This window comes from Rana temporaria, chromosome 10 (genome assembly GCF_905171775.1).
Source record: "Rana temporaria chromosome 10, aRanTem1.1, whole genome shotgun sequence".
In the NCBI taxonomy this organism is placed as follows: domain Eukaryota; kingdom Metazoa; phylum Chordata; class Amphibia; order Anura; family Ranidae; genus Rana; species Rana temporaria.
Window position 1 is genome coordinate 95,104,578 of NC_053498.1, and position 26,971 is coordinate 95,131,548.

At 43.0% G+C, this 26,971-nt stretch overlaps 1 protein-coding gene across 2 annotated transcripts in view; it reads left to right on the plus strand.

Annotated features, from left to right (window-relative positions):
* The window catches only part of NTF4 (neurotrophin 4), a 177,707-nt gene that overhangs the window by 142,925 nt on the left and 7,811 nt on the right, over positions 1–26,971 (plus strand). Inside the window, exon 1 of one of the 2 annotated variants that reach the window (XM_040325734.1) lies at positions 12,810–13,202. The exons of the other annotated variant lie outside the window; for it this stretch is intronic. The gene's annotated coding sequence lies outside the window, so the exon portion shown is untranslated. Of the gene's footprint in view, positions 1–12,809; positions 13,203–26,971 lie in introns of those variants that run through there. 2 annotated transcript variants of the gene reach the window in all.

Genomic DNA, 26,971 nt, shown 5'->3' on the forward strand with positions numbered 1-26,971 from the left:
ATGGACAATTGCCTTTCTCACGTAGTTTAATCAAAACAAGCTTCCTTGCAATATAGTGTTGGAGTATCATGTGCATATCCCACCAGTCACTGGTTTGAGATTTACAGTTAACATGTGGGCCCCTAGGCAACACTTTTACGGTCTTACTTTGTAAAATACGTCTTTCAGTTATGTGAAATATGATTGAAGAATACAGGTTATCACACTTAACACAAACCTTTCAGGTTTAACAGTGTACCTAAACTGGTGCTGGTCCATAGACTGCTGTTTATAGCAGTAGAGGGAGGAAGGGAAGCTGTGTATAGACACCCCCAGTGTTTCTAGAAAATACTGTAGTGATCAAGAAATGATTGTTTCCTGATTGTAGAGGGCTTAAAGGGGTTATAAAGGTTTGTTTTTTATTTTTCAAATAGGTTCCTTTAAGCTAGTGCACTGTTGGTTCACTTACCTTTTCCTTCGATTTCCCTTCTAAATGTGTTTTTTTTCTTTGTCTGAATTACATCATCTGGCTGGGGGTTAGTCAGCCAGAACAGCTTACTGAGGAGGAACCGGAAGTGATAAATTAAAACAAAGTAAACAAAGAAAAAAAAATTAGAAGGGAAATCAAAGGAAAAGGTAAGTGAACCAACAATGCACTAGCTTAAAGGAACCTATATAGAAAATAAAAATACAAAACTTTACAACCCCTTTAAGCTTTAGCTTGATTGAAACAAATCTCCTTGTCCTAAACAGGGGCTACTATGTCAATTTAGTTTTTGGGTGGACTGTAGTTAGCTCAGACTGAGGCCCCGTACACACGTCCGAGGAACTCGACGGGCAAAATTCATCGTTTTGCTCGTTGAGTTCTGTGTGAAGCCGCCGAGGATCTCGGCGAGCCAACTTTCCTCATTGAACAACGAGGAAATAGAGAACATGTTCTCTATTTGGCTCGACGAGGAACTCGTCGGCTTCCTCGGCCGAAAGTGTACACACGGCCGGGTTTCTCGGCAGAATTCAGCTCCGATCGAGTTTCTGGCTGAATTCTGCCGAGAAACTCGGTCGTGTGTACGGGGCCTCACTGTATAGTTTTTCACTTGGTTTTTCCCTAAGCTTACGTTGGCTTGTGATTTCTCAATGTCATCAGTAGATGTCACTGATATTACTGGTCATAGTATGAAATTTCACAAACAAAACTAAGTTATCAATATTTATAGTATTTTCACCCAATCGAGTAGGAGGTTGAGGTCACTGAAACATGCTGGGGGTGATAGAAATATTTAAGACATGCCATGTGCTCGCTCTTCCTGGGCTGGGGGCCTAAGGAGGTGCTGCTGGATGGAGCTCTGCTGTAAGGCCCAATAGCCTCCTTGCTGAAGAGAGCCAACAAGAGGGTTGGTCTCACAGAAGGGCCCAGTGACTCACTTGAACAATGCACTAAAATGTGCTTTCAGTGTTGCTGGGTCAGCTTGGAGTTTCTGACACTGTGAAGCTTGACTTTGAACTGGATCTGGAGAGTCTGTAAAGCCTCGTACACACGACCGGTTTTCCCGGCAGGAAAACTGCTAGGAGAGCTTTTGGCCGGGAAAACCGGACGTGTGTATGCTTCCTCGCAGTTTTCCCATCAGGAAAACAGCCGGGAATCCCGTCGGGAAAATAGAAAACCGGCTCTTTATTTTACCGTCTGGATTCCCAGCGTTTTTTTTAAGCAAGATCTACTAATTTCCTATGGGAAACACTGCAAGGCAGTGTCGATGGAGCATACACGGCCGGGATTCCCGGGCAAAGCTCCATGGCAGTTTTCCTGCCAGGTTCTCGGCTTTCCCCTCGGTTTTCTCAGCAGACTTTTTACCGCTAAGAAAACCGAGCGCGTGTACAGGGCTTAAGTGTTCTGTCATTGTATCTGGGACTCCTAACCCTCACCTTCTTAACTTTTCTGCAATAAAACTGAAAAGACAGAAGTGACTGGTGCCCAATAGCCTTTCTGGGTCCCGACATTTTAGCTATGGACTCAGCCCTGGGGTAAAATGATAGCCTCTCACTGCTTTTGGAGGAATTGTCTTGCCTTTGGGGAGTCAGAAGGGTCCTACAGTTGTTTCAGTGGTCAGTACCTGTTCAGTATTTACTGTTAAATGTCATGGTGGGTATTATCTTTAGAAGCAGAAGTTGGCACTCTCTGTATCGTGCTTGGCAACTCATTTTTATTTTCAAGATAGCAGCATGAAAAATTATAGACAGTTCCAAGGAGTTTCCAGACTCGCCACCATAGGTGCATAAGAGCTCAGACACGTGGGCGTAAATTAAATACTCATATCATATGCTGGATCTTTCTATCAGAGACATCCAGCATAAAAAAAATACATGTAATGGCTAATAAACTTGGGTATATTCACATTTGGACACGTGTATCTCCGTACAGCATCTAGAAGCATATAACTCTTTATTCACTAGAATACATGTACTCGAGTATGCATGTACACGCACTTATACATGTTTACAGACGCATAGGCATAAAATGCTCCAAGTACTTATCCTAAATGTAGGATTTGGTCATTTTCTTTTATGTTGCTGAACACTGGTCTAAATTAAGGCACTAAACACAGCTATGTACATGGATACGTTAGCTATAATAGAGTCTATAAGAAAAAAACATCAAAATGCTGTATGGATCTGATACTGTTGTTTTAGGTGCAAAAAACACCACTAACAGTTATGCTATAATATTACCTAGTTAATAAATATGGTATGTATTAAAACTTTGCTCACTCCCCTCGATTACCCCTCTTTGCCCAATTGCCTAATTATATTTTTAAAAGAACTACTCTAAAAGCCTAAAATACTTCCCTGAATCTGTAGGCACATGATGCATTGAGTGCTGACTGTTCGATCTTCTGGACTGTTGGAGGGTTCTTCTGGTGTCATTGTCACTGTCTGGGTGACCTATGGCATAATCATGAGACAGCAATGGACAGCAGCAGGACTGGTTGCCAGTGGGCCTAGGTGGCAGAATTAGATCACTTTCAGAAGAGGTGTTGGCAAGGAACACAAGAGGGTGGTCTTGGTGAGTGAAAAAATGCTTTTGAAGGAAGCATCAAAAAACAATTCTGAATGGTGACAGTGAGAGGGAGGGTGGGGGATGATGGGAAGGCTAAGAAGGTTAATTTTTCCCAGACATGGGCTTAAAGCGGAGGGCCACCCAAATTTTTTTTTTAAAAAGCCAGCAGCTGCAAATTCTGCAGCTACTGACTTTTAATAAATGGACACTTACCTGTTCAGCGCACCCGCAATGTCGGCAGCCGAAGCCGAGCAATCGCTCGTCTTTCGGCTGCCCCCGCCGCCATCCTCGGTGAGGGAATCGGGAAGTGAAGCATTGCGGCTTCACTGCCCAGTTCCCTATTGTGCATGCGCGAGCGGCGCAGCCCGTCCTCACTAGTCCCCACTGTCTCCTGGGACCAGTGTGTTTCTCAGAAGACAGCGGTGGGGACAGGAAGGAGTGTGACTCCCGCGGGAGTCTATTCCCGGAAGTGGGTGCAAATACCTGTATTATACAGGTATCTTCACCCCCTCACCCCTGAAAGGTGCCAAATGTGAGACCGGAGGGGGGAGGGTTCCCAAAAAGCGGAGGTTCCCTTTTTGTGTGGACCTCCGCTTTAACACTTTATGTTAATCACGTTGTCTGATGGTAACAGTGTCTAGGTTGGGTGTCATCACACTGTAGGGGCGATATACCCATTCCGGCTGGAGTGGTGAAATAGAAATTGTCGTTGGAAGCAGGACTGTTTCCCTATTACATACACCTGAATCTGCCATTTCCATTTCTACTATTTCTCTACTCTTCACCAAGTTCTACTGTTTTTACCTGGCTGGGTAATAAAAAGCACAGAAAAGACACCTGCATTCCATTTACTGCAACTTTCATCAAATACCCCTAGACGGCGGAGAAACATGAGGTAACATGCCACCCAAAACAAACCAGCAGCTCCTTCGGGGGTAAGTGCTACACTAATAAGATGAATCACCTATAAGGTGGTTAAAGTGGAACTTTAGTCATAAAATGAAGTCCTGCTAGATCAAGTCAAGGTGGTCTCTTTTGCAGATATAGCTATGTAAAACATTAACCTCTTCTAGCCAATGCTACGCATATATGCGACCTCTCAGGGGGTGGGCTTTAACACCAAAAGGTTGCATAAATGTGGCCCTATGTAAAAACGTTTCTGTGCTGAGAGTGCGCACCCAGTTACATCTTCTGATGCACACTTGTGATCAGGAGTTTTTCAATCATGTGACTGCTGTGACAGCCAATCACACATGTCCTGAATGCCTGCCTCTGCCTCCCAGGATTTAGAAGCTCTTAAAACAGCCAGGAGGTAGCAGCGTGAAGGGGTTAAAAATGAGGGCCTATACTGTTTAAAATGCACTGTATCACCCTGCTCTGCACATGCTGAGTTGCTCCATGCTTTTGGCATTGTGGTGAAAATCAGAGCCACTAGAGGCTGATCTACTGACAGCCTAAAGATTTACTGCTACTCAGGGGTTTTCAGCTATCTTTTTGTGGTCTCCTACTCATCTTGAACAGATTAATTGTGGGTGGTATCCCTCCTATGGCTCATTGATTTCCCCATGGCGATCCTATTGGTGCAATTTTTTCCTCTCTTTTTTTTTGTCCATTAAAGGATCCTGGGCATACCTGTTGCACTTTATGCAGTGTTTATGCAGAATCTCCTGAGGTAGCCAGTGATTGCCGAAACATGTTGAGTTGAAGTATTCTACATATTTTCCAAAAAAGCAAAAAAGGATTTTCTATGATGTTTTTATATTCAATATTGTGGATTTATTATGTAATATAGGTTGTATATTTTTCTGTTTGATTATGTTCCATTTCCTAATTTGTTAAATATTGCTGGGACTGGTACCTTTTGATCTCTACTTGGCATGTCTATTTTTACCTCTTTAAATCTCTTCAATTGAAATCACAGGTCGGCCCACCTGTTGTGACCATTAAAGAGCACACACACACACCAGGTTGTATTCCCAAGCCCTGTACACACGCTCGGTTTTCCCCGCGGGAAAACTGAGGGGAAAGCCGAGAACCCGGCAAGAAAACTGCCATGAGAGCTTTGGCCGGGAATCCCGGCCTTGCAGTGTTTCCCATAGGAAAGTATTAGTAAATCTGGCGGGAAAAAAAACGCTGGGAAAATAGAGAGCAGGGTCTCTATTTTCCCGCCGATATTCACGGCTGTTTTCCCTGTCGGGAAAACTGCGAGGAAACATACACACGTCCAGTTTTACCGGCCAAAAGCTCTCTTGGCAGTTTTCCTGGCAGGAAAACTGGTCGTGTGTACAGGGCTTAATAGTTGCCAGCAATGGCTGTCAGAATACTCAAATAGCACTCCAATTTTCCACCTGACTCTTTTGATGTTTCAATTGAAGAATGGTGGTCTGGAAGAGACCAACAGGCCACCCACAATTCCAATTTCCTATGGTTCATCAGGAACCAGCCAAAATGCGCACAGTGTATGACCAGCCTTGGGCTGAGAGAAATTGCTGAGTAGTCTGAAGTGCTCTGGCCCCATCACAAGAGCTGTGGGGACATAGTGGATTGTTATGGTATACCTGTCAACATTCCTGACTTTCATGTTGTCTTTCCTGATGTTTGTCATTTATGAAGTGCAAACTGTCAAGAGTGGATACATCGAGGTTGATTTAAAAACAGCAAATAGGCTGTTCACTTTGCAAGGGAATACTTCACCAGAGCTTAGTGAATGATGTGAAGCTCTGCTGACTTCCATCATTAAGTCCCGTGCAAGCAAAAAAATGTTTTTTCCCCCCTTGCACTTTGATTGCAAAGTAAACAACATATTTGTTTGCAGTTAATCAACCCAAATGTGTCCAAATATAGTAAACCTGTGGGTGGATCAGTGGGAAGATCAGTGACAGGACATATCGGCCCAGATTCATGTAGATGGGCGCAAAATTGTGTGGGCGTAACGTATCTCAATTACGTTACGCCGCCGCAAGTTTTTCAGGCAAGTGCTTTATTCACAAAGCACTTGCCTGTAAAGTTGCCGCGGCGTAGTGTAAATCACCCGGCGGAATTCAAATTCGGCAGGTAGGGGGCGTGTTTCATTTAAATGAAGCGCGTCCCCGCGCCGAACAAACTGTGCATGCGCCGTCCCTAAAATATCCCAGTGTGCATTGCTCCAAATGACGTTGCAAGGACGTCATTGGTTTCGACATGAACGTAAATGACATCCAGCCCCATTCACAGACGACTTACGCAAACAACGTAAATTTTAAAATTTTCGACGCGGGAACGACGGCCATACTTAAAGCGGGGTTCACCCAAAAATCAACTTTCTGCCATTAGATCCAGCATACTGCTGACATCTGCAGTATGCTGGTTTTTTTTTTCTGTACTTATTGTTTTATCAGTCTGTGTTATCCGGCTCCCAGCGGGGATTCCTTCCGCGTATAGGCGTTCCTAAGCCAAGCGGAGTTGATTGACGGGCTGCTAAAGCGCGTCACGCCTTCCGAAAATACCCAAAGTGACGCTCGAGTGTTTACGGCGCCTGCGCAGTCAGCTCTACACGGCAGGCGCCGTAAACACTCGAGTGTCACTTCGGGTATTTTCGGAAGGCGTGACGCGCTTTAGCAGCCCATCAATCAAATCCGCTTGGCTTAGGAACGCCTATTCCCCGCAGGAATTTCCGCTCGGAGCCGGATAACAACGCTGATAAAACGATTAGTACAAAAAAAAAAAAAAAACAGCATACCGCAGATGTCAGCAGTATGCTGGATCTAATGGCAGAAAGTTGATTTTTGGGTGAACCTCCGCTTTAACATTGGCTGCGCCTCATAGACCCAAGGGCAACTTTACACCGGGAAAAGCCTAACGTAAAGGTTGTAACTTTACTGCGTCGGCCGCGCGTATGTGCATGAATTCGCGTATCTAGCTAATTTGCATACTCGACGTGGAAATCAACGGAAGCGCCACCTAGCGGGCAAAAAAAAAAATTGCAGTTTAGATCCGACGGCGTAAGAGACTTACGCCGGTCGGATCTAATGAATATCTATGCGTAACTGATTCTAAGAATCAGTGGCATAGATACGACGGCGCTACGCAGAGATACAAAGGCGTATCTGGAGATGGGCCGTCGTATCTCTTTTGAGAATCTGGGCCATCGTTTCTACTGCAAACTTGAATTGCTCTAGGGGACTTTGGTCAGACAGTTTTAACATTTCATCATCCTCAATCTAGCACTTCCAGGCAATGACAAGGCAAATGGTTTAAACAAAAGAAACCTGCTGGGATATTCTTACACACATGGTTTACGTTAATGATGTATTACACTAAACATGAAAAAGAAGTGAGCCAGTGCTATAACAAAGCATAATTATATCAAGATCCTAGCTTCCTGCTGGTCCATGCTTTCTCCAGGCATACACACCCTGCAAGAGCTCAGAAACATGAGTGATGTATTAACCTGTTTTCTGCCAACTCAAGCTTTATAAAGCTTACATAAAAAAATGGAAATTAAAAAAAGCTACAGCTTTTGCCCCTATGGATGAATTTTTTTATTATTATTAATTTGTATTTCTATAGCGCTTTTTCTCCCTGGGGACTCAAAGCATATAGGAGGTGAGGCAGCCATCTTGAGTGCAGTCAATTGAGCATACCAGCATATCTTTGGAGTGTGTGACAAAAAAACATGTGAGTAAAGGATCAAAATGCAAACGCTATACAGATAGGGCCGGATTAAAAAAGGAGATACGACGGCGTATCTCCGGATACGCCGCTGTATCTCTGAGTTTCGGGGTAGATTTCCCTAAGATCCGACCGGCGTTAGTGTCTTACACCGTCGTATGTTAGGCTGCATATTTACGCTGGCCGCTAGGTGGCTGCTAGGTAACTGTATAGTTACGCGATGAATATGCTTATTAGGTAGATACGCCGATTTAGAAACGTACGTCCGTCCGGCCGGTGCATTTTTTTACGTCGTTTTTTCTTTAGGCTTTTTCCGGCGTAAAGTTACCCCTGCTATATGAGGCGTAAAAAATATATAAAATGATAATACTCCCTCAAGAGTGTCAACAAATTAAAACAGCGCTAAATGAATATATGTGCATATTCTACTAAACATGAAAAGTGTCACAAAAAATATAATAAAAGATGAAAAATTATTAGTGATAATATTATGACTACATTCATAAAAGCACCGTGACATGAAAGAAACGTGAATTAGGAGCACTTATTGTGCAAAAGCAAAGAACAAAGAAGTGCAAAATAGTGTGATACCATAAAAAAAGTTTATCATTTTATATATTTTTCACTGATTTCTTATAAACAGCAGCTAGTTATCACTCACTTTTTCTATAAGCGCAACGGTGGGCGGCTAAGAGGGCGCTTTTATCTAGACCACCCATTTTTTTCCTATATGAAGCGTAGCCAATGTTAAGTATGGACGTCGTTCCCGCGTTGAGTTTTAAAAATTTTACGTTGTTTGCGTAAGTCGTTCGCGAATAGGGCTGTACGTAAGTTACGTTCACGTCTAAAGCAATAACGATTTGCGCCGTAATTTCGAGCATGCGCACTGGGATTTTTTCACGAACGGCGCATGCGCCGTTCGTAAAATACGTCAAATACGCAGGGTCACCATTCATTTAAATAAAACACGCCCACATCATCCCCATTTGAATTAGGCGGGCTTACACCGGACAACATACGTTACGCCGCCGTAACTAAGGGCGCAAGTTCTTTCTGAATACGGAACTTGTGCCTTAATTTACGGCGGCGTAACGTATCTGAGATACGTTACGCCGGCCCATGGATACACAATTGTATCTGAATCTAGCCCATAGTCTCCTGGTTGGAATTCAACCCAAGGACCCCAGTGCTGCAAGGGAGATGTGCTAACCACTAATGCCTTGTACACACGGTCGGACTTTTGACCATGCAAAAGTCTGCCGTGAGTCCGTCGGAAGTCTGGCGGAAAGATAGAGAACAGGTTCTCTATCTAATGCCGCGTACACACGATCATTTTTCAGCATGAAAAAAAACGTTATTTTTCAGCATGTTGAAAAAACAAAGTTTTTCCAACTTCATCATTAAAACGACGTTGGCCACACACCATCGTTTTAAAAAAATTATCTAGCAAAGCGCGGTGACGTACAACACGTACGACGGCACTATAAAGGGGAAGTTCCATTCGCCTTTGGGCTGCTTTAGCTGATTCCGTGTTAGTAAAAGACGATTCGCGCTTTTCTGTCTGTTACAGCGTGATGAATGTGCTTACTCCATTATGAATGGTAGTTTTACCTGAACGAGCGCTCCCGTCTCATAACTTGCCTCTGAGCATGCGCGGGTTTTTAACATCGTTTTACCCCACACACGATCATTTTTTACAACCCGAAAAACGACATAGTTTAAAACGACGTTAAAAAATGCAGCATGTTCGAATTTTTTCTTTGTCGTTTTTCAGAACCTGAAAAATGATGTGAAGCCCATACACAATCATTTTAAATGACATTTTTTTTTAAAAAAAAGTTTTTTTCATGCCGAAAAATGATCGTGTGTACGGGGCATAAGGTCCGTCGGACTTCCGAGAAAAAAAGTCCAATGGAGGTTACACAAAGCGAGACTTTCCGAGGAAAAAAAGCCCATCTGCCTTTTTTTTCTCGGAAAAAACGGCCATGTGTACGAGGCATTAGCCACACTGAAAATAAGGTCTTCCAAAAAAAAAAAATGTTCATTTGTTATTACTGTCTGTATCTTTGTTTTATTGTGATCATGGGACACAAATAGGGGAGATTCTTCCCAAATGGGACACAGAATTTCTAACCCTGTATGGCAGCCTTCCAAAATACAGGACTTATTTAGGTGTATTCCCGGTTGGGTCGGGTTAAGTAGTACAAATCTAAATATGGGTTGTCATGGTGCTGATGATGCTGTGGAATCATGTCTTGTATATAGATACTATATATACTATGTTTATAGATACTATGAGGGAATTCTTGTTTTTTTTTCCATCAAGGCACCTTACTAAAATCTGATTGGCTGTTATGAGTAAAGGGATACACTGGATTTTATTTATCAGTGTGGCTTAAAGCAACCAGATCCTGAGTTCTTAGGAAACCAGTCGGTAGGCAGTTTATTGTATACTGAACGGCCCTAAATACTAGTTGTTAATCCTGTGGGTATACTTAGCCACTTAAGTCCCGAACCACATTGCTGGTCAAAGACCAGGCCCCTTTTTTCGATTCGGCACTGCGTCGCTTTAACTGACAATTGTCGTGCGACGTGGCTCCCAAACAAAATTGGCGTCCTTTTTTGCCCACAAATAGAGCTTTCTTTTGGTGATATTTGATCACCTCTGTGGTTTTTAGTTTTTGCGCTTTAAACAAAAAATAGAGTGCCAATTTTGAAAAAAAAACATATTTTTTACTTTTTCCTATAATAAATATCCCCCAAAAATATAAAAAAAAACATTTTTTCCTCAGTTTAGGCCGATACGTATTCTTCTACATATTTTTCGTAAAAAAAATCGCATTAAGCGTTTATTGATTGGTTTGCGCAAAAGTTATAGCGTTTACAAAATAGGGGATAGTTTTATGGCATTTTTATTAATATTTTTTTTTTTACTAGTAATGGCAGCCATCAGTGATTTTTATCAGTACTGCGACATTATGGCAGACACTTCGGACACTTTTGACACATTTTTGGGATCATTGGCATTTTTATAGCGATCAGTGCTATAAAAATGCATTGATTACTATAAAAATGCCACTGGCAGGGAAGGGGTTAACACTAGGGGGCGAGGAAGGGGTTATGTATGTTCCCTGGGTGTGTTCTAACTGAAGGGGGGGTGGACTGACTTGGGGAAATGACTGATCGCTGTTCATACATTGTATGAACAGACGATCAGGCATTTCTCCCCCTGACAGGACCGGGAGCTTTGTGTTTACACACACAGCTCCCGGTTCTCGCTCTGTAACGAGCGATCGCGGGTGCCCCCCGCTCGCCCCTGACACCGTCGCGCGTGCCCGCCCCTATTGGCTGAACGGCGAGATGACGTAGATCTACGTGATCTCGCCCAGCAGAGCCGACCTGCCGCCGTATAACTGCGGCGGTTGGTCGGCAAGCAGTTAAAGTAGAAGTGTCAAACTCAATTTTATTGTGGGCCACATCAGCATTATGGTTTACCGCAGCAGTGATCAAATACCACCAAAAGAAAGCTCTATTTGTGGGGAAAAAAGGAAGAAAACGACCGCTCAATTGTCAGTTAAAGCGACGCAGTGCGAAATTGTAAAAAGTGCTCTGGTCAGGAAGAGGGTAAAATCTTCCAGGGCTGAAGTGGTTAAACAAAAAAAATCAATACTTTGATGTCACTTTAACCACTTAAGCCCCGGACCAATATGCTGCCTAAAGACCCAAGGGGTTTTTACAGTACGGGACTGCGTCGCTTTAACAGACAATTGCGCGGTCGTGCGACGTGGCTCCCAAATAAAATTGGCGTCCTTTTTTCCCCACAAAGAGAGCTTTCTTTTGGTGATATTTGATCACCTCTGCGGTTTTTATTTTTTGCGCTATAAACAAAAATAGAGCGACAATTTTGAAAAGAATGCTATATTTTTTACTTTTAGCTATAATAAATATCCCCCAAAAACATATATAAAACATTTTTTTTCCTCAGTTTAGGCCGATACGTATTCTTCTACCTATTTTTGGTAAAAAAAAATCGCAATAATCGTTTATCGGTTGGTTTGCGTAAAATTTATAGCGTTTACAAAATAGGGGATAGTTTTATTGCATTTTTATTTTTTTTATTTTTTTTACTACTAATGGCGGTGATCAGCGATTTTTTTCGTGACTGCGACATTATGGCGGACACTTCGGACAATTTTGACACATTTTTGGAACCATTGTCATTTTCACAGCAAAAAATGCATTTAAATTGCATTCTTTATTGTGAAAATGACAGTTGCAGTTTGGGAGTTAAACACAGGGGGCGCTGTAACATTTAGGGTTCACTTTGTGTGTGTTTACAACTGTAGGGGGGTGTGGCTGTAGGACTGACATCATCGATCGAGTCTCCCTAATAAAAGGGATCACTCGATCGATGCGCCACCATAGTGAAGCACGGGGAAGCCATGTTTACATACGGCTCTCCCCGTTCTTCAGCTCCAGGGAGCGATCGCGACGGGGCGGCTATAAACGAATAGCCGCGCCGTCGTCCCGGATCGCTCCCCGAGGCTTACCGATCGCCGCATGTACCGGGGGGGGGGTCCCGATCAGACCCCCGACCCACGTCAAGCAGAGCACGTACAGGTACGTGCATGTGCCTGTCCGTGCCATTCTGCTGACGTATATTTACATGAGGCGGTCCTTAAGTGGTTAAAGAATACATTTATTACAGGTCTGCTTATCCTCAAAAAGGAAACTATGGTTACTTTTGTAAAAAATAAATAAAAGATGACTGCAAAACGCAGAAACCCACAGCAACCAATCATAATTTAGTTTACTTGTGGTATGGTCAGCTAGATTTTTTTTTCATCCTGATTTATTCCTATGGGTTATTCACTCTGTACGTTATTGTTGCTCTTGGCACTACTTTGTTATATAATCAAATGATGTTGACATCCTGAAGAGCATGCACGGTGACAGAATGTGAGATCCTTGCATGCTAGAACATAAAATGAACTTACAGAGTAAGCAAATAGTTAACATTCACAGCAAGAGCCGAGCAAATGACAGACAGACCTGCCTGACTTAGAAGGACTGAGCCATGATGGGTACGACAGCTCGCACTCGGCTCACTGTGCCAGTAAAAACAGCTGGAGGCCCAGCTACAAGAGGAGCCTGTCCCCGGAGGGAGCCGCTCCATGTCAGCGAGGCAGCAGCTGGGTGGCATGGCCCTTATCAGCCATATCAGCGTTAGAATAGAGATGGGCGGGTTCCGATGTGCTCTTCTGTCCCCGTGTGAGGATTAACCTGAGCCGGAGGTGAAATTACAGAAGTCTATTTGATCTGTGCCGGAGGAACGTGCTCAGTTTCTTGGCTGGAGCCCAAGCTGGTGTGGATGAAAGCAATGTGATCTCTTCCGAGTCTGTGAGCGAGCGTGTATCGGTTTCTTAATATCACAGGAGGGAGGATAATGTGAAACATACATGCTGTTTTCACCAAGTCTGATGGACTCCAGAGACCTTCGGAAACCACATCCGAAACATTTGTACGTACAGCCACGTGCCTCTTTTCCACACAGTGTAAATATTTCTTTGTAGAACTCCAACTTTAAAGAACTTTTAGGTCTAACTTGAGTCAGGTTATGGTTTTAGAATGTTGATTAATAATTATAGCCAACACTTTTTCCTCCTTGAAGGCCAAGATTCGGCACAGACTTTTTCAGTGCCACCCTTTGCCTTGACGTCATGTTGCTTAGCAACATACAGGTGTACAAATAGATATAGCTTTAGGTCCTTTTGCATTATGGGTGAGGAATTTTGTTTTAGAGTTTAGACCCTTTCAGCTGTAAAATTTAGCATCTGTTGCTGTAAGAAGAAGCATAGTGATTTTATTCAAAAACAGAAACTCTTGATTTCACTTATTAAGGTGCTTAGGCAAAAATTGCTTGAAAAACAGGCTTAGTTTGGGAAGGGATGTATAAGGAAAATTTAGTTTACTTCACTCCTTTGAATGTGTGTTTTTCCTTAGTATGTTTGTAATTTTGTGGAGTTGCTTTACAAGGCCACAACAAAACACCCTATAGGTGATTTTTGGGAAAGTTGCAACCCCACATTTTCCTTTAACCCCAACCCTATTTGAACTAATCACTGGGTTTAAAAAAAAATGCCTAAGGCCTCGTACACACGACCGAGGAACTCGTCGTAAATGAAACATTGTTTTCCTCGACAAGTTCCTTGTTAGGCTTGTCGAGAAACTTGACAGGCTTTCTTTGCATACACACGGTCAAGACCAAATCTCCTCGTTCTCAAACGCGGTGACCTACAACACATACAACGGCAGGGGAAGTTCGATTCCACTGGCACAACCCTTGGGGCTGCTTTTGCTAATCTCATGTTACTGCGTGTTAAGTAAAAGTTTGGTAGGAGACGATTTGCACTTTTCAGACTGTTACAGCGTGACAAATGTGCTATCTCCATTACAAACGCTACTTTTACCGAAGGTGCGCTCCCATCTCATACATTATTCTGAGCATGCGTGGGTTTCTTAGCATACACACACTCGCCTTTCTCATCGAAAACCAGCCCGACGAGGAACGCGATGAGGAAATTGAGACTCCCGTTGAGGAAAAAGAGAACTTGTTCTCTTTTTTCCTCGTCGAGTTCCTTGACAGTTTCCTCGATGAAAAACATACACACGGCCGTTTTCCTCGGCAAAAAAGTTCTGCCACCAAGTTTCTTGATGGATTCTGTCGAGGAAAACGGTCGTGTGTACGAGGCCTAACAGTGCCTTTTACTTACTTAATCAGTGGGCATGTGCCATGCCAGGTCTTATCTTATTTCAGAGTGGTCCTGCTTTCAGTGCTGCCCGGGTAGCAGGGACATTTCCCATTGGTTGTCCAGGAGCAGGATCTGCTCAGGCTCTAGAGCAGTGGCTTCCAACCTCAGTTCTCAAGTACCCCCAACAGACAATGTTTTGGAAATTTCCTTGTGATAAATTAGCTGTCATAAATACCAAGACATTAACAATGATTTTTATAAACTGTGCGTTTAACTGAAAAAAGATCAAACACTTTTTGGGTTAAAAGTCAAGGGATTGTAACGCACATGGGATAAGGGCGTGCAGTGATTTGGGTGCACAGTGTTCTTACTTTTTTTTTTTTTTTAAAGGACACAGTGAGGTGCTGGGAAAAAGGCAGCTTTTAAATGGCTGTTAGACCCCAGTTAATAGAATGAAAGTAGCTAAGGTGACAATTAAAAAAAAAACTAATAATAATTCGTTGTGGAATGATATTTGTCCTTAACCTCCCTGGCGGTATGATTATGTCAGATTTTTGATGCTGAAAGCGGTACAATTTGTTGTTTTATATTGTAGGCCTGTAATTCTTAGGAATAACTCACTTAAATCTGTCCAAACCAGAGTCTAGTAGACATCCCGGGTATAATAAAGTTTAAAACACAAAATCATAAACTATAATATAATAAATAATTATAAATAATAACAAATAATAATATAATAATAATACATTTCAGTCAATAATATAATCAAATCAAAAACACTGAAAAAAAATGTGTCCAAACAAGGGTGCAATATTACTTGTCATACTGCTTCAGTAAACATCCCGGGTATGATACATTTTGGATTGCACAAAGTCCGACGCCACAATCAGGACAATGGAACCTGGTTTCCTTTCAGATTTTCCTTTTCCGCTGTCATCCCGCTTTGAGCAACAAACCACGCACATCCTTGTGGGTGCTGACTTTTTTTCAGTTGGTGAGAGGTGGTCCATAAAGTGACAACCAGTCAGGCGTTTTGGGTTGACAACGCCTGCAGCACAACGTCCAGCTCTATTCACATCCGTTGGTGTTTGGTGGTTCAGAAAGATCAGTTCGACAACTTTCCAAATAAAGTCAGCATTAACCACAAGCTTGTCACTCTTTTTTTTAGCAGAATGAAGGCATTCCACAAGCATTGCTCAAGACGATGCCTGAAGATCTTCTTGTAATACGTTCTTTGTTGTTTTCTCATTGCTGTATGAAATGTCATTGCCTGGTCGGCTCTGTCAACACCTCCCGTGGTGTTGTTGTAGCCTATCACTACCTGTGGCTTCATGATGTCTTTCCCACCTTTTGTTTGTATCATGACATTGGAGGTATTATGGATTGTACTCATTAGGCACACATTTTTTTTTTGTCACGCCATCGCAATGCCATAATTTTGCCTTTCTGCCAGGCAACAAATTCTCCTGTCTTTAGCTTCTTATTGCCAAAGATTGGCAGCATGTCATGCCAGTTATCCCTAACGGTTCCATAGGCATCTGTTTTGTTCTGTAGAAGAAACTCATAAAGTTTAGGAGATGTGTAAAAGTTGTCTGTAGTTACACAACAGCCCTAATTTAGCAATGGCTCAATCGGTGAAAGAACAGAAGATGTAGCCATTCCATAATTGCTGTATTTTGGGTTGAATTTGTTTCCTTTCCCAGTGTATAGGACAGAATTCCAAATGTACCCAGTGCTTGATTCACATAGCATAAAGGATTTTATGCCAAATCGTGCTCTTTGATGCCATGTATTGTATCCAACGGAGCCTTCTTTTGTAGGCCATTAGACCTTCATCTATGCTGATGTCTCTGTCTGGGACATTCAGTAGCTCCATTGGAAATTCTTCAGAATCAATTCATATACCTCCCAAATCTTCTTGAATTTTGGTGCTGGATGAGTAGTTTCATTAAATTCTTCATTATTTTCAAGGTGCAAATATTTCATTACCAGGGAAAATTTGTACTCTGACATGACCGTGCCAAAGAATGGAGTGGCTAATAATTTATTGGTTGTCCAATACCACTTCTGCAGGGGTTTCCCCACAACTCCCTAAAGAATTATTAGACCCAGAAATTTCCAAAATGTCCTCTTTGGTCACTGGTTCCCACTTTCTGCTCCTTGAAAACCTCTGATGCGTAGCAGCTTGTTGCTCCTGGTACCGGTTTGTCTCCCTAACTATTTTTCCAATAATCTCAAGGGTCAAAAATAGTTGGAGATATGCCAAGGGGTTGTCATCTTCAACATCCACTTTGATACCAGGTGCTCCAGCAAATGGGAATCTTGGGGGCGCTGCATGATCCGCACCGCAGTCAATAGAGCACCAAGTCCGCACATCACTGAGCCCAGCCGCAGGATCATCGCTGAAATCACTATCTGTGTCTGATGACGAATTTACCACGAATCGCTATCACTCAATTCTGCAAGCGATTCTGTATCACTATCACTGTTTTCCAGCAGGTAGAGGCACACTTTTTTGATGCCATGATCATTCTCTAGTTTCCAGGTAGAAAGTACAGCAAAACTGCAGGCAAGGGCACTGGACAAAGCACTGGGGGGCAAACTGAGGTCAAATTATTTGATACAGTAATGTAATTCAATAAGATTACAATGTATTGTGTGTGTTGCGATTTATACATTTTGAATTTGCCGCCGGTTCCACCCCCCTGCGTAGTGATGCTCGCAGGGAAGGGAAGCCGGAACACACAGAGCATCAGGCGGAAGATCCAGCTGCCGGACACAGCGGCAGTACATTGCGGGATCCCAGGGACAAGATAAGTCACCTCTTTCAGGATCCATCGATGCAATCGCTGTGGCTCGGGGTTACCGCTTATGGTACTGAAATTTCACCCCGAGCCACACTCAGGAATAAAGGATAAATTCACCTTTTAAAAAAAAAAAAATGCTAACTTTTTTGTAGGTAAAAAATGAGCATTTACTATTTTTCTGTCTTAGGAGCCTGTAAAGATTGCACCCACGATCGGCAGATCACGTCCGGCTCCTCTGTAAGTATAGCTGTCTGGCCATACCTCAGATACAGAAAAGCAGTTACTTCGGAAGCTTATTGGACTACGAGAGCGCTCACTGGCGTCTTTTGCAGTTCATTGAGAACTACAAGCCATCAGCCGCAAAGGCTGATGGGACTTGAAGGCATTCGATCACTGAACTTTTATGAAATTGTGACAACGGGTGCAGGGAGAAGATCCCTGTCTCCCTGTCACTGGGAGGGATGGGGAGAGCTTCAGGAGCAGGAACATGTTACATGTTCCACCCTAAAAATGGGTGGAACATGTAACATGTTCCCAAAGGTGAACTTATCCTTTAAAAAAAATGTTTTGGTGTACAGATCTGTACACACGGGTTGGGCATACCCCAGCAACATTCCCTAGCACTGCAATTCAAAGAATTTAAGCATAATTTGTCCAAGTAGATGAAAACCACTAAAAGCACTAAATCCTGTAAAAACATTAATTTGATCATATCACTTGGAATGCCTATTTTCATTTTAACAACTTTTAATACAGATATAAAGGTCCTTGTTTGGACACGTTGGGATCGATTTACTAAAACTGGAGCGTGCAATTCAGCTAGGGACTTTGCAGTCTTCAGTAAGGTTTGAACCCAAAAATTTGACATTATTGTCTTCAACACTGTTACTCCTGTAAACCAAAGAAGTCTGTCCAAAATAGCTTTGGCGATACTTCTCCTTAAAGTGTCACTAAACCCACATCAATAAATGGTGTATTACATGCTGTTCATACTCAGTCACTATGAGATTAATTTTCTGTATTCTGCAAAAAAAACTGGTTGATCCTGCTGTTCTTTATCTCTACCTTCTGTCTATGTCCCCAATTCAGCTATGTTTTTTTCAGCTGTGGTGGCAACTTTGCACATGCTCAGTTTTCAGTGAGTTTCTATGCGAAGCATTTACTCCCTGTCACATCTGAGCAGCCCATGTGGCTATAGAGTCACACATGTGGGGGTATACACAGTGGTAAATGACAGCCCACTCCCTCCCAACTCCTCCATGCCTCCTAACTAGCTAAACACAATAGGGGGAGATATTTCATGTAGATTAATGGAGGCTTCACCACCCTGTTATGCTAAGACACAGGTTGGAAGGTCGTGACATGGCCTGCGACTGGCACAAATCCACCCACACCATGTTAGTGCCAAAAAATAAAGATTCAATATCAAATACTGTATATATTTGTAAGACAATTTATAACAGTTTATTGATATTAATTATTTATATATTTTACTCTGTATTCCAAAGGCTGTTTTTTTTTTAACGTTACCAACAGCAGAGGACTAGAAGCTCCTCCTGCTTGTTTCCCTGCAGATAGGCTGGGAAACATTTGGGTCATGTGACAACTGTATATCGATTAGGAAAAAGGTACTTAGATGTTGTTGTTGTTTTTTTATTAAAATAAATAAAGTGCTCTCATCCATATACAGAAATAGAAGGGACAATGTAAATTAAACACTGTGGGGTAGATTCACGTAGAATTGGTTATTTTTATGCGGGCGTAGCGTATCTCCGATACGCTACGCCGCCGTAAATTAGTGAGGCAGGTTCTGTATTCACCAAGAACCTGCGCCCTAAGTTACGGCGGCGTAGCGTAAATCTGCCGGCGTAAGCGCGCCTAATTCAAATTGTGAAGAGGTGGGTGTGTTTTGAGTAAATAAAACATGACCCCACGTAAATGACGTTTTTGACTAACGGCGCATGCGCCGTCCGTGAAATTAACCCAGTGCGCATGCTCCAAATTAACCCGCAAAAAGCCAATGCTTTCGACGTGAACGTAAATTACACACAGCCCCATTCACGGACGACTTACGCAAACGACGTAAAAATTTCAAAATTCGACGCGGGAACGACGTCCATACTTAACATAGGATACGCCTTTACGCCGGAAAAAGCCTAACGTAAACGACGTAAAAAAATGCGCCGTCGGACGTACGTTTCTGAATCGGCGTATCTACCTAATTAGCATATTCATCGCGTAAATATACGGAAGCGCCACCTAGCGGCCAGCGTAAATATGCAGCCTAAGATACGACGGTGTAAGACACTTACGCCGGTCGGATCTCAGGGAAATGTGGCGTATCTAGCTTTCTGAATACAGAAAGAAGATACGCCGGCGCTTCGTAGCACTTATGCGGCGTATCAATAGATACGCCGGCGTAAAGGCTACCTGAATCCGGGCCTGTGTGTTTAGTATTACTTTAAGTTTGAAGACCAGGCAGTGCATTATGGCTACTGTGGCAAATGCTTGCATTAATTTGCTGGGTCCACGAACACACAAAGTCTATGGGAAACCATGGTTATGTTGAAACTGAACCTCATCCCTAATCAGCATTACATGTTGGCATTGCCAAGGGTGGTCTATTTGCAAATACAGTATTACTCTCACTTCTGCAGACTGGCATGCGATTGTCAAGGCATTTTAATATTTGTATAACTGCTGCCAACACCCTGTCCAAATCTTGCACCAGGGCTGAGGTCTCTTGAAAAGAGTACTGAGTCAAGGTGCTTGGATGTTTTCAGGAATCCAGGTATAGCACCTTGCTGGTCTCTCCCACCAGTTATGACTTGCCTTCATTGCATTAAAAAGTACAAAGACCCAGTAATAACATCACTGGGTCTAAAATAAGTTACACAATAAAATTGGAAGGTTTTATTTTAAAATGTCATTACCATGTTGATGATGGAGGAGAAGGGGGGAAGAGAAAGTATAAGCAGATTAGACTTCAGCTTTGAACAGTCGCACGTAAGCAAACGGTGCGCTGCAGGGCGGGGAATGTCTTAGCCTGGCTTTTAAAAGTTTCCCGGCAGCTCACAACTTTCCTTTCAGTTTTTTTTGTTTGTTTCTTTGTTTCATTCAGTCATAACCTACCAGCATATGGCCAAATTAATTTTTTTCTATTTGTATTTTGTGGAGTCAGAGGCCGGGATCTGTGTTTCGATATCAATTGTCATGATTGTTATATACAACTGGTATAGAGTGGGAGGCATTGGCCTTGAGATCAGGTACTTAAGTATCTACAGAGGAACAAAGCTTTCTGAAGGTCTGGCACAGGATGCAGAGGACAGCCTGCAAACAGTGAGAAATCTCTCTTGGCAGTCTAGATATTAAGCTATTTTTACACAGGGTATCTGTTTTTTATTATGTGGTTTTGCAGTGTTTATCTTGCAGTTGTCTTCAGTAAGGATTGAACCCAAAATTTTACATCATTGTCTTCAACACACATATGGGTACTTCTTTTTGAATTGCTGTACTGCAGCCTTAAAGAGGAAGTAAACCCTCTTAAAAAAAACATCTTGCAAGGCAAAGGCATAATGAGCTAGTATGCATAGCATTAGGGGTGCAACGGATCAAAAAACTCACGGTTCGGATCGTTAATCGGATCAGAGTCACGGATCGGATCATTTTTCGGATCAGCAAAAAAAAAAAACTTCCCCACTGTAATATCCACATCTCCCCCCCCCCCCCACTGTAATATCCACATCCCCCTCCCACTGTAATATCCACATCTCCCCCACTGCAGTGGCGTCATTAGGGTTGGTGTCACCCAGTGCAAAAAAAAAATGGTGTCACCCCCCACCAACTATAGTCCCCCCCTCAGGACAGATCCCCCCTCAGTACAGACACCCCAGTAGTACACCCCCCTCCCTTAGTACAGACACCCCCCAGTGCACCCCCCCCAGTAGTAAAGACAGTAACCCCCCTCAGTGCAGACACCCCCCACAGTATTAAAGACAGTAACTCCAATTATCTGTACCAAAGAAAACACTGTTAAGAATACTGTTCTGTTACGCTAAAAAGGCTCTGGCCATGAACTGGCGAAAACCATCCCCCCCCGTCTCTGCAGAGTTGGAGGAAAATAGTGAATAACGCACTGCCAATGTACAAGCTGACATACGCGGCTAGAGGCTGCCCGAAAAAATTTGAGAAGGTGTGGGCGGGATGGATTGAGAAGGTCTCGGGAGATGTAGAAGTTTAAGAGTATGATGTGATTTGTGGGCCAAAACTCATAATGTGGGAACTGGCTAACTGACTGGAGGCCGGATTAGATAGAACACGGTCCTAGGGGATACAGGAAGGGATAGCCCTTCTCCCCCTCATTGCTAATACCAGAATAATAATAAAAGGAGGTTTTCCCCCCCCCCCCTTTTTTTTTTTTTTTGCGCTGTCGGTATCAGTTTTGGTTTATCCCTTGTTAAGGTTGACAGGGATAGGTTGTGAAAAAAAAAGGAAAATGAATACAAGGAATATCCTTGGCGAATACTGTGTACATGATGTACTATAATGACGATGTGACTCCTTATGTTCCATGAGATATGAAAATGTGTACTGTATTAAGCTCCTGTGTTATGCTGTGAACATGTACAATAAAATTTACACTTTAAAAAAAAAAGACAGTAACTCCCCTCAGTGCAACCCCCCCCCTAGTAGTACAGGCAGACAGTGTAACCACCAGTAGTACAGGCAGACAGTGTAACCCCCAGTAGTGCAGGCAGACAGTGTAACCCCCAGTAGTGCAGGCAAACGGTGTAACCCCCAGTAGTGCAGGCAGACCGTGTAACCCCCAGTAGTGCAGGCAGACCGTGTAACCCCCAGTAGTGCAGGCAGACAGTATAACCCTCAGTAGTGAAGGCAGACAGAGTAACCCCCAGTAGTGCAGGCAGACAGTAACCCCTCAGTGCAGACCCCTCATCAATATTACTGCCAGTCCCCCTTACAGACCTCAGACAGTGGCGTGTGTGTCCCTAGAGCGCGGGGCTCCTCCTCCGCTGTGGGTGTAAACAGAGAGGAGGGCCGCCACCGGGTGTACCAAGATGGCGGCAGCTCCGGAGCTAGGCCGAAGCCGCGACCTTTCCAATCCGCGGGTCGCATAGTGTGCCGATCCGAAGGGGGTGACCCGTTTGCATCACAGATCAAAGGTGATCCGTTGCACCACTACATAGCATACTAGCTCATTATGAAGTACTTACCTGAGATCGAAGCCCCCGCAGCGGTGCTCGGTCACCTCCTCTGTCTGCGCCATCTCTTCACGAGTCTCTTCCGCATATCGCGGCTCCGGCCATGACATCACTCCCACGCATGCACGATCACCGTTAGAAACGGCACCCTCAGTGCACCTGCGCACTGTTGTCTACGACGCATGCGCCGTAGACATCGGTGCCTTTCTTTTGCAAATATCTCCTAAACCGTATAGGTTTAGGAGATATTTGTTGCACCTACAGGTAAGCCTTCATCTAGGCTTACCTGTAGGTTAAAGTGATCTGTAAGAGTTTTCCAACCACTTTAAGGATATTGTTAAAATGAAAAAAAAACTGTAAAGATCTTTTAAAGCATGCTAAGAACTTTGAGCTTGTGAATTTACCCGCGGGTGGTTGGTAAATGCCTGATGGTGAAACAAATTGAGATATACTTTAACACCTCTAACAGATAGTATAGATGGGCATTGTTTATTCAGTAGCTGCTGCCTTTTCCCACCCTAGGCTTATACTTGAGTCAATATGTTTTCCCATTTTTTTTGTGGTAAAATTAGGTGCATCGGCTTATATTTGGGTCAGCTTATATTCGAGTATATACGGTAAATGTATTTTATTGGGACTGTATGTGATAGTCCAACACAAAGTGGCACATAATTGTTAAGTGGAAGGAAAATAATAAATGGTTTTCAAAATATTTAACAAATAAATAAATACACAAATAAATTAGTGAAAAGTGTGGTAGCACACCCCTGTAGCTAACCAGTGGAAAATGTCTTTACTCACATGTAGTAGAATGAGCAGTCTTTGCAGTCCTAAGCAATCTGTAGCACATTGTTACATCTGTGGTATTTTTTTTTAATCAAAGAAACCTAGTAATGTTTTTTTATGAAATTTCCATGATTTGTATTTTATATTTACAGTTATATTCCCATCTTAGAATTATTTCTAGATTCTTGGGCTTATTTAACCCTTAGCGTTTAACTAAATGTGGACCTTAAGCGTCCAAGATGCATCCTAACTTGCTTAATCTAAATACCTTCAGTGCATCTGTTCTTCCTTCTTTGCCAGCGTGGACATTGTACTGAGTGAGATCATTGGGTTCATTCATTAGACAGCCTGGTCCTGGTTCTGCTGAAAGATCGCAGACAGTGGTCCCGGTGTAAAAATCGATTGTGAAAGGCATCAAAGTGCATGTCAGTGTGTGTTATATTGTGTGTTATAAGGCATAATCAGCCTGTGTCATTATGTACAACTGCTAGTCATTATAATGTGCTGATGTTCAAAACTCATTGTAATATTAATTACTGTATTTGCCGGTGTATAAGGCGACCGGGCGTATAAGATGACCCCCTATTTTCAATTTTTTTTTAAAGATTTTTTGCCTGTACTCACTGTATAAGACAACCCCCCCCCTCCGAGGCTTCCGACACTTCATATTTCTTCCTTCTGGAGCCATAGGCCTCGTACACACGACCGAGTTTCTCAGCAAAAAACAGCAAGAAACTTGCTGGGAGATATTTTTTTGCCACGGAAACCGGTCGTGTGTACATTTTCATCGAGGCAACTGTCGAGAAACTCGACGAGCCAAAAAGAGAGCATGTTCTTTATTTCCTTGATGGGAATGGAGAAAATTGGCTTGTCGAGTTTCTCGACAGCCTAACAAGGAACTCGACGAGGAAAACTATGTGTTTCGCCCGTCGAGTTTCTCGGTCGTGTGTACGAGGCCTAAATCTTCTTCCTTCTTGCTGGAGTTGGAGCCAATCACGGCGAGCAATGTATTCTATTAATGAATACAAAGCCTGCTTGGATTGGCAGAGGCTGTAACATCATCAACCTACGCCTCTCTGACTCTCAAAGCCAATCCTAGCAGGCAACTGTATGTAGCCTGCTCAGATTGGCAGAGGTTGTTATTCCAATCTGAGCAGGCCCTGTATTCATTTGAATACATCGCTCACCGGGATTACATAGTTACATAGTTAGTCGGGTTGAAAAAAGACACAAGTCCATCCAGCCATCCCCGCTTGATCCCCGTTTCCCGCACTTTGTTCAAACCACTGCGCCGACATATACCGAGCGCAGTACACTGTGGTATAGTCGGGCAGGCTGGGCTCCTCTCGCGGTCACGTCCTGTGCGTCCTGTACGTCCTTTACGTGAGAGGAGCCGAGCCCGCCCGACTATACCCTAGTGTACTCCGCTCGGTATATGTCGGCGCAGTGGTTCGAACACAGCGCGGGAAGCGGGGATCGAGCGGGGATGGCCGCAGACGGACGCCGGCCCGGACGAGGCCGCCGATGGACGCGATGGACGATGGGCAGGACGCGATAGACGACGGGCAAGACACCGATGAGGGGCATCCAAACTGTAAGGAATCTTCCTTCAAGTTCGGGGGTGCGCGCTATACGTCGGGGCGCGTTATAGCCCGATAAATACAGTATTTCTTTGGTCTGAGTTCTCCTTTAAGAGACTGAGAAGCACACCAATGTACATAGGCAAAGGTGAAAAGAAAATATTACTATTATTGTTTGGCCTGTTGCCAGAAATGGAGTTTCTAGACAAGCCTCAATTCCCACTTGTTAAGCCCCATACACACTATCAGTTTTCCTGCTGGTTTGCTCTTCAGGTTTACCAAAACCATGTTGTACAAGGACCTGCCTGATTGCATTCAAATGGAAACGCTTAAGGTTTGACCTCATATTAGATGGTTTTGGTAAACCTGAAGAGAAAACCATCAGGAAAACTGATAGTGTGTATGGGGCTTTAGGCTTTCCCCATCTGTGTTTTGGGATTAACAGGCTTACAGAGTCCTACTAGTGAGCAGAACGGCAGGTCGAGACCCAGCAGCTCCAGTCAAGTACGGATTTGACTTAATTGTTGTGTAAGAAAGCAAACTATTTTAGGAAGAGCAGAGCTGCAAGGGAAGATCCTTTATTGTGCCTGAAAGAGCCCAACTTCACAAAGAATGTGACAAGTGAACATGCTAAAAGCAGGACATAATTGTTGTCCTATTTGATGATTGTTACTTTTGAAAATGTCACAATTTGCTGCTTCCGAGAAAGTCATTTAGCAGTACACAGGTGGACACAATGACGTAATAGCTGTCTCTAGATAAGTGAGAAGATTGTGCTAATGTCAGCTTCAGATGTCTAAATTTCATGTACTTTCTCCTGCTATGCACAGCCTGAATTAGACATGGCATCTAACCTTTTCATTGTATTAGACCACTGCACACCACAGTCCCGGCTGTGCCTTTGGCTATGGGCGATAATCTCATTTTAACTCCTAGCACAATGACAATACAAACTCAAGTGGTTTCTTCTAGAGCAGCCATTCTCAATTAGGGTATTGTGGGATCCTAGGGTTCCTCCATGGAGTTTTTAGAGGTTCCTTGACCAGTGGCTAATTTACATACTATTTGATGGTACCCACATCATTCCAGGGCCAACCCACTTGGCAAAACCAGGTGCATGATAGACATGTGCATTCGTTTTTGTCCAAGTGAATTTTTGTCCGAATTTCAGGTATTTTCGTTATTGTTTTAACAAACAAAACGAACGCGCAAAATCTGAAATCTGAAAGATCCAACATAAAAAAAAATGATTTATTTTCATTTTCGTTGCTACAACAGTTCAATATAGATATGAGATTCGACATGATGCTGACAATAGCAATCTGTGTCTATCGAACCTGTGGTCGAATGTGCCTAACCTTAACTCTATTAGTCCAAGATTATTCTACATAGAGAGGAAAGATTCGACATAGAGAGGAAAGATTCGACATTATAGAGGCAGTGTTGGGGTAGACCATTCGACATGAACGACGAAGATTCGACGAAGTGGCGAAAAACATACAAACGTCTAATCTGTCATTAAAGGCTTATGGTGTCTGTAGAAAGTTCTAAGAAGATTCGACAAGCAGCTAAACTGTACGACGCCGCAGTCGTACATTTCCGGACCAAATGCTCCGCCCATAGGCTATAGGAGAATTTTAATGTTGGTTGACTAGTAATAATAATTTATAAATATAATTATTACTAGTCATACAACATTATAATTCTTCTATAGCTTGTAGGCGGAACATTCGTCTGGAAATGTACGATTGCAGCGTCGTACAGTTTAGCTGCTCCATCGAATCTTCTTAGAACATTTAACAGACACCATAAGCCTTCAATGACAGATTCGACCTTAATTAATTTGGATTTTCGGACGAATGCATTTTTAAATTAAATAAATAAAAACAAATTTCGGGAGTAACTAAATAAATGTATTTTTCAGGCAAAAACTAAATTCCAAAACAAAATATTTCAGTGTGCACATGTCTAGTGCATGACACCAATGTTCTTTTTAGCTGTCTGTAAGGTAGAACTTTTATAACCATTAATTGCTTTTAGTAAAGGTTCCCTGCGACCTGAAATTTTTATTAAAGGGGTTGTAAAGGTTTGTCTTTTATTTTCTAAACAGGTTCCTTTAAGCTAGTTCATTGTTGGTTCACTTACC